This window comes from Cotesia glomerata, linkage group LG8 (assembly GCF_020080835.1).
Source record: "Cotesia glomerata isolate CgM1 linkage group LG8, MPM_Cglom_v2.3, whole genome shotgun sequence".
NCBI lineage: Eukaryota > Metazoa > Arthropoda > Insecta > Hymenoptera > Braconidae > Cotesia > Cotesia glomerata.
In genome coordinates, this window is record NC_058165.1 from 6,699,094 (window position 1) to 6,720,761 (window position 21,668).

The 21,668-nt window shown below is 30.4% G+C and overlaps 1 protein-coding gene across 7 annotated transcripts in view; it reads left to right on the plus strand.

Moving 5' to 3' along the window:
- The window catches only part of LOC123270893 (putative polypeptide N-acetylgalactosaminyltransferase 9), a 263,471-nt gene that overhangs the window by 173,730 nt on the left and 68,073 nt on the right, over positions 1-21,668 (plus strand). The window lies entirely within an intron of this gene.

Below are 21,668 nucleotides of genomic sequence, written 5' to 3' on the forward strand. Positions count from 1 at the left end.
TAAATGTATTCCGATAACTTATTACTTATCACAATATATTCAACTAATAAATTAAATTAACAGTTACTGCAAATGAACCTTGAAAAACCACAAATACAAAACTGTTCTAACGAAATTCAATTTGACAAAAAAAAAACCTATTTCCTTAAATAAATAAACTGGAAACTTAATTGTCCTCATATATTTATAATAATATGGATGAGTAACAAAATAATTCTGTTTGTCATTTTAGAAGGTTATGAAATATGTCAGCGCACTCCACTACTGCGCAACGTAGGGCGCTCCCAACTATACCGTTTGGCTCTGAGAACAATCCCGTAGAGCTCTGAGAGCTCAACAACATTGAGTTATCAGAACTAAATAACATTATGTTACTGTAACTCTACAATGAATAGTAAACTGTGTATAGTTGTGGTAACTCTACAGTTAGGTTACCAGAACGAAATTTTTTTTTCCGTGTAGATTCGCTCAAACCTCCTTAAGTTAAAGTTTTTTTATTTATAATCCGTTAATCTCGGCAGTCGCATAGCAGCTGTAGATTGCTAGTATTTAATTTATGAAAAAATTGTTTTAAACGAAAAATTAATTTATTAACAGATGATATATACCTTTTAATCAGTGTAATTATTAGGTGTTATTAATACTCAATCAATTTCTTCTTTTTTACAAAAAGTTAGTTACTAGATGCTCCCAAAAACGCTGTCTTATAATTCCTGTTGTTGGCGCTAGACACCTCCGTGGCACTTAAGAATCAAATTACAGAACAAACTATGAAATTTCAGCCTATTTTTTAAATTTTTCGTCGAAAAATTATTTAGTTCATTGATTTTGACACGCAAATATGAAAAAAACTGTAATTGTTGAACATTTGGCTTTTCTTATGTATCGTACGATGAAATTTAGGAAAAATAAATTAAAAAAAGAACAAAGCACGGTAAATTAAAGCGGACGTTACAGTAGATAAAGTATGGAGCTTTGAGTGGGTGATGCATAAACAAAAATATTTGAGTGCAGACATTATTTCCGTGTCGTTACAGGAAAAGGGTGGCGTCGAGAATGATTCACCGAGCGTACTGAGTATACATGTACGACTGTAACTATACAAACAAGTTGGTAATTGGATTGTAACCATAGTAAGGGAAAATAAAACCGTCACCGTACCAATTTGTGTCGCGGTATTGTGGTTCTACTTTTAGTTATGAGTCTCAACTGATTTGGATACCACCGAGCTCACGAGAGACGCCAAATGCAACCAAGTTAATTAGTGCGGCATAAACATACTGTTCTGTCGATTTGAATTAAGTATGCTTCTTCATTGGAGTAATTTTTTTTTAAGTCTTTTTAATATTAAATAATATGATATAACATGCACGACTCATGATACGAATCACTATTCTAGTTCAAAATTGATTCGATCCGATAAAAATTTGATCATTTTAAATCAAACATAAAAACGATTGAATCAAGTAAAATTTATTTTAGTAGCGAACCATTTTTTATTTTACTAAAGACTTTTAGTAATTTTATTAATTATTCATTATTTATCAATTATTAATTATGTAAAATAAAAATAAACAGAAACTATTTTTTAGAAATTTGAAAAATTCAATTTTTGTGGAACTATAAAAATTGTATTTTTACAAGGGTGAAATGTTTACATTTTCAAAAATTCAATCATTTGTAAATATTAAAAATTCAATTTAAAAAAAAAAATCAAGTTTGAATTTTTTAAGGTCACGAATCTTAAAATTTTTATAAATTTAATCCTTTAAAATTATCAAAAATTTTACTTTTGGAAATATGAAGTTTATATTATGTGAGTATTAAAAGTTCAAATTTTAGAATTTTGTTGGAAGTAACGCCTAACCGTCTTACCCCATGAGTGGGGAGGTCATAATCCCTGCTTGAGTTGAGATTTGAGAACTGTACCACCACTTACTTCCGATTAAGTTTTGGTAACGTGCGGATGCACATATTAATAAATACTTTTAACTATTAATTGGTATTTTTTATTTAAAAGGCCCTACCTAATTCTAACAAATTTCAATCTTCAAAGTATTACAAATACAAATTCCTAATAAAATATAAGCAGTTCAATCCTTTAGAAGCATCAAAAATTCAATTTATTTATTCTTATTTTATAATCAATACACGGAACTAAAATAATTTTTGTACTATCAAATAGATCAATTCATCAAGATTAATTCTACGTTTTCCAAAAATTTATGAAGTGTATTAAAAACGAGCAAAATTATCGAAGTAAATTAACAATTCATATCTAACTTTACAATAAATTTATTATTTATTTGATTGTTTTTTTTTTTCTTTTAATAAATTTATTTTATCCCTTTTAAGGCAAGTTGACTTATGAATTAAATATAAATTATTTTAAAATTTTACAAAAATTTATTCCCTTGTTTCCCACTCTACTTTATCAATTACCAATAAAATATACATAAATGACTGGTTTTGTGATTTGTATCACATAAGTGTTTTACATAGTTTAAATAAATATGCACTATATATATTTAGTGTCAGAGTTATCATTATTTAATATACTTCTATTATCTAAAACGTGACATATTTCATTATGTTATTTATATTTTTTAAACTTTAATTTTAAACACAACAAAAATGTATAGAACCAATACAACATAATTTTTCCGAAAATTCAATAAGCATAATAAATCGTGCACTTTCGAATTTTTTTATTTTCTATCCAATCAATTTTCAACCCGTCCTATTAATTTCCACAAAAGAACAATCACCAGAGTAGCACATTTCGGAGTGATGAAACCCAGCACTCTCAAATTAAAAATTGAATTGACCAGTAAAAAATCAGTGGTGATTGGTTTCCAGTTCCAACGCGTGGTGATAATTTTTTCAAAGCTATTCTGAAAACAATCGCTGTTTATATTTTCCACTAAAAACAATATTAGCGTAACAAGAGCGCTGGTTATTAACATAGGTGATTTATGAACGAAAAAATTTTCGGTGCTTTGTGATACCAGAAGAGTAATTTCAAATAAAATAAAAAAAAATAGAGAATTAAACACTACGCGATAGATCGCTCTGCTTTTTCAGCGAACTTGTCTGCCCTCCAGCTTGGATATGTATATTTAATAAAAACACGTTTGCATACTGTACATAATGTATTTCTGTGTAGCGAAACGGTTTCGATCAATAAAGTTTTCCCAGTTGGGATAACCCACGAATAATTACAATTTATGGTTTAGGAAACATACAAGTATGTTTGTACTTTGTAAATTTGTGGTTAAAAGCACTCTTCTATAATTTATCCAACTATAAATTATTCATGTGTACTCGTTGTAAAATACTATTAATTAGTTATGTTTAAATTATGCGATCTGTTTGTAAATCATCGTTTATTATGTGGTAACCATTTCTGTAAATTGTACGGCGGTTTATCGCTGCTAGTTATCGGGAACACTTTATACGAAAAATTTTTAAACCAACCAGACACAAAAAAAAAATGATTTCATTTAAATATGCAGTATGAATCGTTTGAGAAAAATTTTATTTTGAAAGAATTGGGTGTCTTTATTTTAGAATTTGTTGTATTGAAATTTATAACTTCCCGCTATGAAAATCAATAATTTTCAAAAGTAGGGAAATTATTGGTTCCACTCACATTATGTCACACGATTACAGTGAATTTCACGGTGATTTTTAAAAAAGGAATAAAATAGCACAAACTACATGTCGTGAAAGAACTACCCTGAAAGTTTTTGCATATTTTTGTAAAAATTTGATACTTAAAAAAAATTAGGAAAACGATTGACCCTAAAGGCCATCCCTGCAACTTCCCGCTAATTCCATATCTAAGCGCTCAACATGTCACATATTTTATTTTTAAGCTCTTCCAGCTCAAAAAAATAATTTTTGTGTTGTTTTTAGCTCTCCAAGTTCAAAGAGATAGCTGTTCTATGCTTTTGAGCTCTTCGAGCTCAAAAGTCTGACAGAGTTTCACAGAACACTACACGGAAAAAAAAATTTCGTTCTGGTAACCTAATTGTAGAGTTACCACAACTATACACAGTTTACTGTTCGTTGTAGAGTTACAGTAACAAAATGTTATTTAGTTCTGATAACTAAATGTTGTTGAGCTTTCAGAGCTCTACGGGATTGTTCTCAGAGCCAAACGGTATAGTTGGGAGCGCTCTACGTTGCGCAGTAGTGGAGCGCGTTGACATATTTCATAACCTTCTAAAATGACAAACAGAATTATTTTGTTCCTCATCCATATTATTAAAAAGATATGAGGACAATTAAGTTTCCAGTTTATTTATTTAAAGAAATAGGTTTTTTTTATCCTGCCTAGGCCCAAAATTCGGATTCTATCCATTCTATCTGAGATCGAAGTGATACTTTCTATCCTCGGTTTACCTTTCTATCCTCGGTTTACCCATTAGTGCGCATGTGCGATACTATGCGCGTCAGTACTCACACGCATCAAGCTTCAGAACAGCTGTCATGACGCCATTAGTGCAATATCTCGGCAATAATAACACATCAATTGTGATATAATTTACGTGATTTAGTTAATAATTTAAAAAGTTAAATAGTTATAAAACAATTAAAAAAACTAAGATGAGCTCATCTGAAACGTCAGCGATGAGTGACAATGACGAAGAGGGTACTGACTACATTCAAGCTGAAGCCCAAGATATAACAAACAATTTAGTCGCAGCGAAATCCAGCGATGAATATAATCGGACTTATCAAAAATTCATGGATTGGACAATTGAAAAAAAAATTAAAAATCTTACTGAAGATGTATTTTTGGTTTACTTCAATCAACTTTCCAAAAATTTCGCACCATCAACTCTATGGTCTAAATATTCAATGATTAAGACATTGGTTAACCTAAAACATGGAATTGACTTGCAAAAATTTACGAAGCTTACAACTTTCTTGAAAAATAACTCTAAAGGTTTCCGATCAAAAAAATCCAAAATATTGACATGGGATGAAATTAATAAATTTCTGGATACAGCTGCCGATGACACTTGTCTAGTTGAGAAAGTAAGTTTTATAATAATAATACTAATAAAAATTTAAAATTAAGTTAGCTGACATTTAAAAACTTTTTATAATTTTTTTTATTGAAAAAATTATTACAAAAAAACAAAAAAAATTTCATTTGTAAAAAAAATTAAAAAACTATAAGTGCAATTTTTTATAAATATTTTGAGTTCTAATTTAATAAGAGAAAAAGAAATCAAAATATTAAAAACGTCAGCTAACTTTATTATTATTATTAATAATAATAATAAAATATATACAATTTATTTACAACTTTTTTTTCTATTTTTAAATATATATTTACACAAATTATAATTTTGTAATTAAATTACTATGTTTCAGGTCATTCTAATTCTAGGATTTTGTGGAGCGATGCGATGCAAAGAACTTGGCTTCTTAAATCATAATGATGTCGAAGATGTTGGGTCTAAATTTATCGTATTTGTTCGAGACACCAAAAATTATTACCCACGATCTTTTGTGATCATGAATAAATACTACAACCTTGTCAAAAAATACATTGCTTTACGGCCTAAAAACTGCACAAGTGAGTAATTCCTTTTGTGTTACAGAAATGGACGTTGCATTCGTCAACCAATGGGTAAAAACAAAATTTGTATCGTACCCCAAAAAATTGCAAGGTTTTTGAATTTACCCGATCCGGAAGGTTATACGGGACATTGTTTTCGTCGTACTTCAACGACACTGCTAGCAAACTCTGGAGCCAGTTTAACCACTATTAAACAACATGGAGGATGGCGGTCTAGCAGTGTCGCTGAAGGTTACATTGAAAATTCATTACAAAACAAGACAAGAACATTCAATAAAATAATCAATTCAGAAAACCAGCAGCCACTTCACGAAAAAAACGTACACCAATCTCAAGTAACTCATCCGCCAGTCAAAAGGGCTCGATTTTCAGGCGTTTCAAGTAACGTAGATCTTCAAGATCCACAACCGTCTACTTCTACTGTCAAATCTGCTCATGAATTAATTGCTGACGAAGAAAGCGTACCTTCACCTACACGCATTGTAGAAGATATTGACGGCTTAGACTTCGACATTCCGTTTGAACCGATACCACAAAAAAATCCGAATTTTCGGTTGAGAGCTGAAGCTTCAAAACAAGCTTTAAAAAAAAGTAAAGAGTTTACGAAGGAAACAAGAGAAGTATTGAGTGAATTAAAAAATGAAAAAATTTCAAATGCATTTAATTTGATGTCCCCTGCTGTAATATTTGAGAACTGCACTATTAACAGCATTAATATTTATACCAAGAATAATGATGATCTTTCGTAATTATAAAATGTGATCGAAACAAATAATTATTTTCTTATCGAGAGAATAATTGTGTTTCGTTGTTTCCAAAGAAAGCTAACTTTGAACTTGTGATTATTAAAGTTAATATATAGTTATTTAAGTCACTGAGGTTTAAATAAATAAAGAATTTGTGTACGTGTTACTTTAAGAACTATCAGATAATATAATTTGAAAAATTATATAATTTAAAATAATGATAAAGTTAATAATGTTATTTAAATAGAAAATGTGATTTTCTAATAAACTTTTCGAACTGTTGATAAGAAAAATAATTGTATTTTGTTTTTTCCAACGAAAATATAAAAATTATAAAATAATACAATATAATTTAAAATAAGTATTTTTGAGGTGGGGGGGCTCCGCCCCCCCCTAACCCCCCGCTGGGGCTTCGCCCCTGGACCCCACCGAGGCTTCGCCCGTAGATCCCGTGCACAAATCGCTGAGTTCCATTAAACTTTTTTACGAATTTTGGGCCTGGCAGGATAAAAAATAGTATGTGCAACATGGGACGAAAAGTACTACATTTCTGTCCCTGGTATGTAATTGCTACCCGAGTCGGGTTTTAATTTCAAATGTAATAAAATCCAAATAGATCATTTAATACAAGCAAATAACTTAATTTAAAGTCATAATAATTCTACAAGAAAAAATATTTAAATAAGATCCAAAATAAAGATTGCAATTGTTAATTGTCATGTTCAAAAAAGTGATTGAAGCAAGCATTTTTAAATTCAACCAAATTATCTACAGCCACAGTCTCAGCTGGCAGTGCATTCCAGATACGTATGCCATGAATTAAGAATGAATTATCATACATGACACAATTAGCCTGCGGTATACGAAGATAGTCTTGTCGGACATCACCTCTACGCAGTGCTACAGGCAAAAAGTCTAGTTTTGAGCCGAATAGCTGCCGATAATTTAGTTAAATTTCCTTATAAAATAGACAAGCAATGAAATAATCTCTTCTCGCTGCAAGCTTTAGCCAACCTAACTTTTTGAAATATGGAGTAACATGTTCATATTTTGGTACTTTATAGATAAACCTAACACATGAATTTAATTTACGCTGCATCTTTAATAATAATTTGTTTGACATATTCGTATACGCCGCACAACAATAATCAAAGAGAGGAATTATTAAAGTAGATACTAGCTTAATACATACATACATTAGGGTGCTTTTTTTTTTCAACTATTTTTTTTTTTTTCAGTTCCATCGTGAAATTTTGTTGCAAGTACCCAAAAAAAAATCCCCTGAAAGTTTAGGCCCTTAATATTATTATTAAGACCTCGACCCAGGCGTTTAAAGATTTCCCCTCAAAAAAAGACAGAGATTTTGATTTTTTTATGTTTAAATTTCTATAGCTCAGTGGCATTTCATAGCATTGCTTCGACCGTGGACGGGTTTTTTTCAGAATTGAATGCTCTACAAAAGTGTCCATAGCGGCCAAGCCGTAACTCGAACCGGCGAGGTAGTACAGGCCTCTAAACTTGATTCTTCCATGAAATTCGCGTTTTTTCGCATTTATCTCGTGAATGACAAGAGCTACAGAAAAAATATGAATGACAAACTTGTAGAGCATTCAATTTCCTACAAAAAAAAGGTCCTGAGCACAAAGTCGCTAAAATCAAAATTTTCAGAGATATTTAATGATGAATTTATAGTAATTTCAAATGTTTATCGAAAATTGCGTCAAATTATAAAAAATATCTGTTGAAAATATCATTAAATATCTCTTAAGAGCTGATTAGTTTTTGGAATTGATCAATAAAGCCGTTTAGAAGTTATTCCAAAAAAACGATTTTTTGAAAATTTTATTTTTGAGATTTCTCAAAATCTAGCGAACCGAATCGATTCAAATTTTCACGAAATTTAATGGCAATGATACTCTTTGGATCGCCACCTATTTCGATCCGATCGGCCGAGCCGTTCAAAAGTTATAAGAGATTTACACACACACACACAAACACACACATACATCCAGCCGCACGGACACCATCGCGGGAATAGTCAGGGAAGCTTCCTAGGACCTCAAAACGTCGAGATCTGATGAAAACTCGATTTTCGAAAAACGGGGTAATAACAATAACTTCCCGATTTTTGAAAATTTTCAATTTTCTTAGCGGAAAGTTGAAAATCAACACACTTCAGAGTAATAAGGTGTAAATACCATGAAGATAATTGGTTCTTTTTATTAAAATATAGTTGTTGGTTTCACCGCTAGGTGGCTACGTCCTCTCGCTGTCAGAAATTTTTTACCAGAATATATATATTAACCAAACTTTCAATTATCAATGGAAATAATTATAGAAATTCATAAGCTATGGAAAATTATTGTCTGGAATTAGTAAAAATTGACCATTTAAAAGAAAAGTCATGTGAAAAAAAAAAAAAATGAGCCTATAACTCAAAATAAGTGAAAAGTCCTGAGAATAGTATCTCAATTTTCCCAGTAATAAAACAAAAAATAAATGGAACATTAGACAGGAAATCCTCGATTACATCGACTCTTACACATTTAAACTTGCGTTTCTTCGTTTTTCTCATTCTTAGCTCGATCATAGAGAAAAAAAGTGGTATAAGTTAACTAAACCGGGTTTTCCACTTGAACTTGTTTAATGTTATAGCCCACCGAGTCCCGAACAATTGAAGAGGTCATAAAGCACAGCCGAGTGTATAAAGAAAAGAAATAAAACCCACCCCCGAATCCGAGCAAACAGAAATATAAAGAAAAGTAAGAGAGAGAAAGAGAAAGTAGTGTGAAAATAAAATTATAAAAGTGCGATGTTATATTATATAATACGTAGAATAGGTATTATTTGGCTTTCGTCCAGCTCCGCGATGGGAATGCCCATTACTCCATTAGTGGTTATCGTGTTAACTCTTTATTGGCCTCTGAGCTTAAACCTATTGTCCGACTGTGCTTTAATGTCCTGGACTACATTTTGCACGAACCAATTCCACGAACCAGCACTGTTTGACATTCCCGCACGCTGATGTAGCTAATGCTTTATTTACCCGCTCAAACATGATTCTTACTGAGGAATGAATGGCTTGAGTCGCTGCTCTTTTGAACGCCCTAAAACCCAAAAAATAGGTGATATTAATTAGAGTTAAAAAAAATCTTTCTATGCGAAAATATTTATTTTCGATACATATGCGCAAAGGCAGGGATTTTGACGGCTTGAAGTGACGTCACAAGTTTGAGGCTATGGGCGAATTATTATCAAGACCGAGTTATTTATCCGGACGAGCGTAGCGAGTCTGGGTATAGTACGAGGTCTTGATGAGAATGTATCCATATCTTCAAACGTGTGCCTTCACTTCAAGTTTGTCAGGGTCCCTACTTTTGAGCATAAAGTATCGAACATAATTTTTTGTCATATCAATTGCGGAAGTTGGATTTAAGAGAACAGTCAAGAATGTTCAATTACTGTTTATTTTATTTAAAGGCACAAGAATTATGTCACACGAGATTAAATAGCGATGGATTAAACGCACGTATATGTTGAAGTTGTTTACAAGATTTAACTGTCGCTAAGATTCTTTTTGCAATTTTTACTTCACCCAGCGGACGTTTGTCAAATTAAAAGATAATTCGACTCATCTATAGCGTATTTTAGCGTAGTCGTGCAGAAATGTAGAGACAGATAGAAAGAGAGAAGTTACTTTTCGATACTAGTGCGAGGTAAATTAACTAAACTATAGACTGCCAGGAATAGTATTCTTTGCGCCCTCTGTGTGTTGCTCGAAAATTCAACTTTTGCGGTTGATATGTCAAAAAATAGATATTTTGGCTCCAGAAAATTTTTAGCAAAATGACAAAAATCTTGATTTAAGAAGATTATTTTCTTGATACTGAACATTTTCATTAAAAACTCAATTTATTTAAATTATTTGTCAGAAAATATTTATTTATTTTTTCGATTAAACATAAAATATTTCGGACTAACAAAATAAAATCTCTTTTTCACAAGAGATATATTTAACTTACTCCAAAACAAAATAATTAAACTCTCGAAAATGATGTTTTTAGTTTTAGACAATCCGACAGCAGCGTTGCCTTTAAATCCTGAACAAATTTACATATTACTAAAATAACAGATTAAAGTCCTATACTTGAGAACGGTGTGCCGGCGAAGTGTTTTCACTCTTTTTTAAGGACAACCACCGATCAGGGTTCGAGTCCGGTCTCGGGTTAGATTTATTTATTTATTATTTAATTTCAATGCCAAGGCAGTATAGCCAGATGGCAAAAGTATACAAAAAGAGTTACAATAAAAGTACACGTATGACTAATGAAAATATAAAATTTCAAAAATATTAGATATTAAGAATTTATCGTTTTTCTTTACTTTACTTTGGAATACAATTATGACAAATAAAAGAAAAAAAATAAATTTGAGTATAAAAATTGAGCATTAAAAATTTAAGAGTTAAACTCAGTGGTACAAATTATACAAATTATAGAAGATGATAATCTGAGATGATCTAGAACGATAAACTCATGTAACAGAAATGTGTAAATGAATATCAAAGGTTTGAAAATTAGGATTCATTGTCTTCTTTAAAAGTTTGAAATTAAGATTCATTATCTCGTTCACGTTTCATGAAGAATTCAAAAGTTCTAGTTGTAAAAGAATTTAAGCTAAGTGAATTTGTGACTTCAAATGGTAATTCCCTCCAAATTCGGATCGCAGAAACTACGAAGGAATGTTCAAAAGTAGTAGTTAAGAAATTTGGCATTTTAAAAGACACATTGATTTGTTTAGCAGCAATTCTTTCCGATCTTCTAATATCTGTGGATTCTTCAACGAATAGACTTCTAAGGAACTTTGGTTCACCTGATTTTAGAAGTTTGTAGATGAAGCACGCTAACGAGTACATTCGTGTAGATTTAACCGTGAGCCAGCTTAATGAATGCCTGTAGGGAGTGATATGTTCATCTCGTCTTAAATTAAAGATGAATCTGATGGTGTTGATTATAAGACATTGAAGTTTGTAGTCTAGTCTTTTGGATAAGTCAATCAAAACTATGGAACAGTATTCAACAATTGGAATTATGGTAATTCATCTACCAACGCTTCAAACTAGGCTAAATGAGCTAAGTAACTGTTTATGTTTAGGTTTAGAATATTTATTGATAAATTTGTAACATTGAGTTTATCTCTAGATTGCTATGAAATACTATTTAGGTCATCTTCAGTATTAATGACTATCTTAAGAGAGTCGTCATTTTTTTTAGCATAAACATTGCCAAAGTAAGTCCAGACATATTTGATTTTTAATTGTTTAGCTCTGACTTTAATTTTCTGTAAAATTTGTAGACATCAGGATGTAAGAATTCAGAGATGTAAATAGGTTTTCTGCCCTCTGGCCGGAAAGTGGCAACTTTCTGGCCGCTGCGCTAAACAAAGTTGCCACATTCCGGCTACGTCGAGCAGAAAAATAGTATACACACCTTGGCCAGTAATAAGTAAAGCCTCAGATCACATGTTTGTAAACCTCGGCTTCGCCTCGGCCAACAATTACATGTGATCTGAGACTTTTCTTATTTTACTGGCCTAGGTATGTAATATACTATTGTTGTGATTAGTATGAGCATTCGTGTTTGAGATATCCTTGAAAAGAAGTTTGGGAGATCGACGCTTTACATTATATTTACATTATTTTCATTTTTGAACAAAAATAAATACTATGAAGCCAATAAAATTAATTTTCTTGAGATAAGTATTTACTTTTTGAGCTCAGATAATTATTCATTAAATCTTCAAGTCCTTTACTTTTTAATGATAATTTTTTTTACCTTAATTTAAGAATAAATTCTTTTCCGAATAAAAGCTGTCTTAGTTCAACAAATTTCTAAAGACGAAAGTTTTCTTGGTAAAAATTAATCTTTTTTCTACGTATTAATTAGAAAACCAATATTTTTTTAAAATGACGGAATGAAAATGATGCGAAAAATATTAAGCGTTAAATCACATGAAAGTGTAATAAGCATGAAGAGGAGTAGTGATTCGTGAGAACACAATTACCCTGAAGGCGCGTCAGAAAATAAACCACCGTAGTCACTAACAAATGTTGGTCTATCACGTTCGTCTATTCCTTCCAAAAGCAGCTTGGCATAAATTCATATCGTACTCACACTCACACTTACACAATACCACACCACTCGCAACTAACCTCTTCACAATACAATTTCATCGTCATCGTATATCATCAAGTCTCGTGTTGTTTCCTTATTTCCATATGAATTTTCCACACTAAAACTCACACCAGACTGCAATTAAAATCCTGCTTTTTACTCGACTATCTAAAATTCAATCTGTTTTTCAATCACATTTTTTGTTCTACTGTTGTTAAAAGTTGTTCTACAAATTTAATTAATTGAAATTAGAGTCACTGAGAAAAAAATCTAATAAATAATTATAAAAATATTTGTTGGTAATTAGTATTTTCGAACTCATAAATAGTTAGTAACATTTTTTTTCAAGGAAGATTCGTTTTTTTAAACACACCCGTAAAAAATTTAGCATCATTGGGTCAAATATATTTCTAGTTAAAATTGCTGTGCTTAAGGGGGATGGCCACTGTGACGATCGAAAAAATAGGTGATTTTCGGGAATTTTTTTGACTGGGATAATAAAGGAATTTGGCGATCGGGTTTTTTTTTGTTTTATAAAGTATACATTAAAGATTATTCTCCTAAATTTTTATCAAAAAATATCATGTTGTTACAAAGTTATTAGCATTTTTGTGGAGCACCAAAAAAATTTCACCCTCCATGATGCGATCTCTAACTAAAAAACGGATTATCTAAAACAAAAAAACGAAAAAGCGTTGTAATCTGCATGCATGTGGTTATCGTTGCACGTAGGGGATTTTGAAAATTTGGATTGAAAAAAAAATGGCGACATATTAAAAATTTTTTCGTTTTTTTCTTCATTTTTTTGGATTCAAACAGCCCTAAAAAATCTTAAAAATCAAAATTTCCAAAATCCCCTACGTGCAACTATAGCTACTGAATAGAAGAATACGGGGGAAAAAAAAGTTGCAAATCGGTTCATATTTATGCAAATTACAGTTCTCATCAGTTCAAAAAAAGTAATTTCGAGAAAAACGCGTTTTCGTCGGAGTGCCGCGCGTGTAAAGTCATTTGACGCTTTGTCACAAAAATGACTATAACTCGGAAAATATTCGGAATTTTGATACCAAACTCTAGATATATATTTTTGAATCTATAAACTTGGATTTAATAAAATAAAAAAAAGTTTTTTTTTTTTTTAATTTCACAGTGGCCATCCCCCTTAATATTCAACATTTTTTGTGTTGATTTAAAAGAATTAACAAATAAAAAAATGTTAAATTTAAACATAATAATGTTAAATATTTGACACAAAAATTTTCAACACAAAATACACTTGACATAATGACGCTAAATTTTTTACTGTGTAGTATTGTTTTAAATATAGAATCAATTATGTTACTTAATTAAAGAGTGGATGCAACTTTCTGTAATCGTGCGTCAGTACTTCCTTTTTGCTCGTTGCGTCAATCATCTAGTAGCTTAAAGTCCCATCAATTTATAGTTTTTCTTTATGCACTGATGAAACGATTTGTTAGGGTTTTATGAGCTTTATTATTTGTCAATAAATGATTTTTAATTATGAAAATTTTGGTGATTGTTAATAAATATTCTTTAACTTATTTTCAAAAGATTCTTTGTTAATGATTAAAAAAGATTTAGCTATATTGAATACAGGAAAAATTGTTTACAAGCAAATGAATCTATTAACAGTCAATAAATTCTTCTATAAGTGTAATAAATTACAAATTTCTCTATTTTGAACAAAAAATTAGTTCCTAGATGCTTTAAACAGATGGCGCTGTCTTAATAATTTTTTTAGTTGACTCTTTACATTACTTTGAAAAATTAAGCAATTTTGGCCTGTTTTTAGGGAAAATAAATTCAAAAGTGAACAAAATCTAGAAAAGAACAATTAATTAACTATCAAAAGTATTTCTTAACTATTAATAACAATGATCTATAATTATATTTTATAAATAAACAAGTTGTTTTTAAATAAATGAATTTATTAACACTTAATAAAATAATCTATCAACGTTTGCTAGAAAATAGGCAAAGTGACTAATGTGAAGTGAGATAATAAGGTAATAATGGATCAGAATTCAATGAAGCAGTCTACAACTATAAAAGCATTGAATGGAACGTCACAATACGTAACTCAGAATGTCTTTAGATTCCTTAAAATCTCTTTAGTTCTCGTCTTGCTATACCTTTTCCTGGTTCAAGAGTCTTCGAATCCTTTTATCGGCGTCCCACAAAATCTTAAAGCCCTTTAACGAAATTTATACCTAATTCTCTTGAAACCACTGTGGGAAAAACAGTAATGAAAATAAAATAATTCCTTAGGCTAAGAGTTAACGCAAACTGTAACTGAAAGTATTGGAAGAAAAAACAGAAAAAGAGAAGAAGCGGGCTTAAAAATAATTCAAAGTCGGTGCCTAATTCCCGCTCGGAGATCACTTTAATTTCATTAAAGTTTGCTCAGTTGTTAAATAAATACCGGAATTGTCTTCGCAATTTGTTTTCTCAACCACTCGATTTTAATTGAATTGCATTTTCATTCCATTCACTTGTCGGTACTCAAATGTAATAATTTTTCGTTAATTATCATAGCGAATTTTGATAATACTGATAATAATAAATTTATAAGATTTGTTTGTTTCAATGATATAAATATCTAAAAGTTGAAATAATTTTAATAATGCAAAGTTAACGTTAGTTAAATTGAAATTCATGGTATAGAGCACTAACGTATTCATTCGATTCCCCGGTTGGTATCTAGTTGATTTGCATGAGCTCCAAGTAAGTGAAAGCCAATGGCATCCAGATGTAGGTTTTCCCATTGAAAAGTTAATTTCCTCAAAACGGGACTTGTACATCAGCCTCCCTGCGTCGCTCCTCGCTTGAACGTCCGTCACAACCCTCATCACTTTCCCGGGAAGAGGAGAAGGGACTCTTGCTAGTGATTTCACAATTGGCGGGATATAATTTGCTTTTCTAGAAACTTTCCAGCGAGCTCTAAAGCTTATGCTTTTCACGATTCAAGTATTAATTTGCTAACTTTTGTTTTTAAAAAAAAAAAAAAAAATATTTATACTCTATAATATTAAACATAAAAGAGGCTGAATTTACTTCAAAAAGTAAAAAAAAAAATTTAGTCTTTAAACATACTGTCAAAATTTTTTTGCAAGCGAGAAAGCGTAGACACCTAGCGGTGAACCCAAGAACTAACTTACTGCGAAATTAAAAATTTTCAATTATTCAATTGTTTCGAATCTTTTTAACCTTACTATGTATTGCCAATCGCCTACTTCGCTGTGCTTAATTTGAAATTTGTATTTTTTAGTCTAAAAATTTTTAACTAGACATCAGCATGTACCCTCAACTATTTTGTTAAGAATTTTTGTAAACGTTCATAATAATTTATTTTATTGACATATCTGTAATCGTTATAAAAATTCCATCCAACTTTTAAAACATCAAATTGGTCAATAAACAATACAATTATTACGTTTCATGAACTTAAATAAAATTATTAAAAAAACGATTTTTAATAAAAAGTTATCACTTTCTCAACTTCATCATTTGATGAGATTAATTAGATTATTGGTTTCAAAATTTCCTTCAGTTGGACATTTATAAAGAAGATCTCTTCATTTATTAATACAGGTAGAGATCAGTGAATATATGTATTTAGTTTATTCTCGGACCATGTTATTTTAAATTCATTTATCATTTAAATTTTATCTGATATTAAATAAAGTTCCGGGGGTGTTAGCGTCCTGATGATTTTTTATATCTTGTGGGTGGGTACTAGGAGTACTCTAAAAAATCGGCAGCCTCCAAGGACCCTCGCAAGGATTTTTTCAGAATTTTTAAAAAAAACCTCTAAGTCTTTGGGGTGGCTGGAGGGGTAGTTCCGGGGGTGTTAGCAGCCTGATGATTTTTTATATCTTGTGGGGGGATACTAGGAGTACTTTAAAAAATCGGCAGCCTCCAAGGACCCTCGCAAGGATTTTTTTAGAAGTTTTGAAAAAAATTCTGAAGTCTTCGGGGTGGCTGTGAGGGTAGTTTTGCTTTTTAGAGGGGTCAATATATCATTTTTAGGGCTATTTGTATTTTTTTGGAGCCGAAAAATTATTTTCGGTTTCAAAAGCAAAAAAAATTTTTTTTTTATTTTCGTTCATAAAAAAACGATCGGATCTTCAGGTACATAAATAAAATTTCAAGGAATAAATAAATGATGATTCCAATAAATGATAATTTAATCATTGAATTTTTATTTTAATTCCCTATAAGTATCAATCGAAAATACCGAATTACAATTTATAAAAGTTATGATTTTTTAACCCCAAAATTGTAGGTTATAGATAAATAATTGGGTATGTATTAGATACTAAAACCTCCGTCCAAAATTAATCGCAATTTTTTGCATAATTTTTATGTACATTGATTTACTGATTTTTTCTAAAATTTAAATAATACCTCGAAAAATCCTCAAAATTTTTTCAATGCAAAATAATAATTTCCAGGAATAGTAATTTTTAATGTATTCAACGATTGTTAAAATTCTAGAATCGTAAGCGCATAAATACCCGAGCGACCGAATGGAATATTTAAACTCTTTTGTTATTGTCAGAATGCGTAACGCGGATAAAAATCGTCGATCCCATCCAGGTACCTCGAAAATAAAGGGATTGGCTTTTACTTTATTTGGGAACGACCCGAGAGTAAGAGTGGGTGTAAAAGAGACAGCGAAAGTGGGGAACGACCCCCAGGAGGCGGATAAACGTAGTTGAGGATTGTGCAGTAGAAGCAGAGAGGATTTGAATCTGCATGATCCACTGAATGTGGCGGTTCGCCAGATAGATTGGGAAGATAATTGGAAGTGGCGTATGTTGCTAAAACAACATATATATGTAAATCTATATATATGATTAATTTTCTCGTTTCATATCTCGACTTTTGAATTTTTCAACTATTTCCTTTTCCACAATTTCATCGTAATTTTTTATTTTCTCCCTTTTTTTTATTTTCTCAGGTCTGTTGTTTTTTTTTTGGTTTTTTTTTTTTTTTTTTTTTATTCAGCTCGCTTCACTCTGTAAGTGGAATAATTTTTATAGCTGTCAACAGAAGCATTTGTCCGCTTTTCATCTCTCGGATAAATATAAAAAATTCTCATTATCATTTTGTTTTATCTTCTATTTTCCCTCACAGTGTTTTTGCTTAATTTAAATGAAGAACAAGTCGAGAAGAAATAAAATAAAAGAGAATATTATTGCGAGACTACAATACACTAAACTCGACTCGACTTTCGTAGACATAGACGCGACACCTTTTTACTTCCTCAACGTTTAGCTACGAATTTTTTCGCGCCAGTGCCCTAGGCTACGGCTTCTGTACCACAACAACATTTTTATAAGAATATATTTACACGGATACAAAAGACTCAATCATCTCGAGGAGGAAAAAGGAGCTAACATTAAAGGATTTATCTTGCCTTTTTTATTTGTTACTGATGTTTATGGATCATCTCAAAATCTCATGATTTACTGGCATTATTTTCATAAAAATAATAATTATAATCACTTGTATAATAAAACACTATTTGTTCTTTACATATATGCTGGTAATATTTTTATGCTAGCGAGAGGATATAGCCTCCTATCGACAAAACTAAGAACTAACGTTCCACTAAGTAAACAATTCGGGAAAAAATGTAGTATTTAAATGTAAAATTGAAGACTGTAATTTTTAAGATTTCACTTTTAAGTTAAATAAAAAAATTGTGAATAAATTGAAGAAATTTCAAAAAATATTTTTTTTTACTAAGTTATTATTAATTGTGATAATATTTTTTTTTCGTTTTTAGAATATTTCATTGATATACAATGCAATAAAAAAAAATAAATCGTATATAAGTATGAATATGTTTTTTTGATTTTTGTTTTTATGGACTTAACTAGTGTTAATGATAATTGCTTGTTATTTATTACTACACAAAAAGAAAAATTTCTTGACTGGAGAACAAAACTCTTGACTCAAAAAAATTTTCGGGTGCCTGAAGGAAGACCGGGGTTATGTTGGCCGAAATAAAAATTTTTTTTGAATTTCCATTCTTGGTGGAAGTAATTTTTTCTTAATTATCACAGATACTTGATACAATAAATTTTTATATTTGATCAAGATTTTTAGACACTTGAGGAAAACAGCGCCAGTTACTTCAGCTGAGAAAAAAATTTTCTCACCTTAAGAAAATTTTTTTCTTAAATATTTGATACCCATTTTATATTATTTTAGCGTGCAATTATACATACTGAATGACAAAAAATGATTCAATATTATTTGATCTTCCCATTTGACATGTTGATCAATAAAAATATTAATGAAAATTTACTTCTGTCGAGATATTTAATTTTTTGGAGCAAGAGAGAAATTTTCTCATGACAAGAAAATTTATTTCTATCAAGAACTCAATTTTTTGGAGCAAGAAGTTGAATTTTCTCAAAACAAGAAGATTTTCTTGACTTAAATAGAGTTTCTTGGATCAAGATACGTATTTCTTAAAACAAAAGAATTAATTTTGTTGGAATAAGTGAAATTTCTTGTGTCAAAAAAAATGTATTTTTCGCTCAAGAAAATGATTAGGAAGAAAAATATTTTCTTGGTTCAAGTGAACCTTTTTTTCTGTGTATAGATTTTAAATTTGTTATATTATATATTTTTAGGAAAAATTTCATCACAAAAACCTAAATTAATCTTTGTTGTAATAAAAGAAAAAAGTTTGGTTCTTATATACTCTGGCTAGATTTTTCTACTAGCGAGAAGTACAAGCCATCTAGCGGTAAAACCAAGAACTAAGTTCATACAAAAAATTACAATAAAAATCAGTGATACGTGTTGAATTATTTTATACCCGGACGTTTTATATAGTAAAATTCCTAAAATAAATACGAGTATTTCATGCAAATAAAAAAATCTAAAAAAAAACGATCACCTGACAGCAGATAGAGATAAAACTGGCAATATTTTGAAAACTAAATAAAAAGAGAATTTAAATACTTTAATCCGTGAAAAAAGTATATCATTGGAAAAATATAAAACGAAATGGAGGAATTTTGGCACAGTTTCATTTCTCGCCGGGGAAATCGAGTAGACACGAATGAACGAATGAACGAACGAGAGATAGGCTATTCGATATAGTATATAGGATACAGTATATACTCGATGAAGGGATACGTGTTCGGGTTCCATGACGAGCACGGTTTTGATATAGCCCGCGATGCTATCGATAATATTCTAGATATATATTTCCACACCTATCCTTTCTTGCACATAGGTATAGATATCGCTGTATACGCCTTTCGCGGGATAAAACTGCAGAGGAGGACGATTAATACACGTGATCTGCACAAGCGTGTCCTATTCAGCTCGAACTCAATAGTGAAATCCATTCGTCAAAGCACATCATCTATGTCGGACTCCAAGATTTATTTTCGTCAATTAATGTTTATTTGAGCGCAGAAATTTCATTTATGGCTGTTTGCCCAGTTATAAATATTGTGTTAAAATCAACGGGATTTGTTTGTTGATATAGATCATGCATGGAGGATTTAGACACATTTTTTCACGAAAATTACAAAAAAGTAATCCATGCAACCAATCGTAACTTGCTTTTCTTTTTTTTTTTTTTTTTTTAATCGAAAAACGTCATATTTATCAATAGAGTTGAATTCAATTTACTTCAAATATAATAAAATCAATATTTATAATTGGTTGGTGAAAAAAAAAACCAATCATTATTATTTTTACAGTCTTCTTTAAGACCGGTCAAAATATTTGTAAGGGTCGTTCACGATTTTTAAAAATTTATGTCAAAAATTGAATTTTTTTTCTTCTCATATTTTTTATCCTTAGTCTATTATTTCGAAGGTTTAAAATGATGTAAATTCTAGAAATTAAAAGTCAAAAATTTTATTTATAGAAGTTGCTAAAGACTTTTCAAACTTTTTTCAGATGCCGGATAAATATCTTGAAATTAAAAGTACAGTAGTAATTGTTGTCTTCTAAGACTTTTAATTATTTTTTTGGTGGTTTATTGATATTGTTAAGTGTGTCAACTTAATAGAAACAAAATTTAAAATACGTTGAACATTATTATGGACAAGTTAAGAAAGAACATTTTAACTACTTTACTTAGAAAGTTTAAAAAATCTTGAGCGAGCTCCAAAACAATTTTTTATCGAGTTATTTTTCATCGAGGGCTCTTGAAACATTGTAAACTAACATATATTTACAATAAACCCGGAGAAAAAAAATCGTTTTTTTTGTGCCGCCTTTATACTCTGGTAAGATTTTTCCGGAAGCGAGAGCCGTATGTCATCTAGCGGTGAAACCAAGAACTAACTTCTAAAGATCTTATCAAACCTACTTAAAATTTTTCCTCTTTAAAGTAACTTATATTCATCAATTAAATTAAAAATCTTCGAATTTTCTCTAGCAATAAAAAAAATTTGTTTCATGAACAAAGTTTTATTCCTCCAATAAATAATGTCAGTTTGCCTCAGAACTTGATATTTAAATAAATCCGACAAAGTTGAAAGAAAAATACAGTATTTTCTCCGAACAAGTATAAGTACCCCGTCCTGCTTAAAACTTTTGTTTACTCTCCGCGAGTAACCAGGCAATTAAAAATTTAAAAACGAACAGAATAAACAGAACGAATTTCTCTCACTAATAATTAAAAACTCAAATCAACGCTTTAATTTTTCATCAAGTATTTAAGGTATTTATAATTAGCTGAGCACGCAAGTGAATAATTACAAACTCACGCATTGTTCTTAAAACATTAGTCGCATTCGTACTATTATGCTGCGTATTAATGCTATGCTACGTATGCAATTAAACCCGAGTGTTGTATCTTGAGGAAAACAAGACACGAAACTGTAGAGAGACCATATGGAGTACAAATGTACTATTCATATGTTTGTATTTATCTGTGAGTGTGTGCAACTAGGAACAGAGGAATAGAAGTAAAGTGAAGTTAAGTAGAAGTAGAGGGCTTTAATCGTGCTGGGAAAAAGCATATATATATTCATATATATGTATATATAATTTTGTGCAAACCACATTCATACTTATACATATGCATATCCATATTTTCCTACTTGCTGTTATGTTGTTCTGCATAAAACAGCTATCATATTTTCA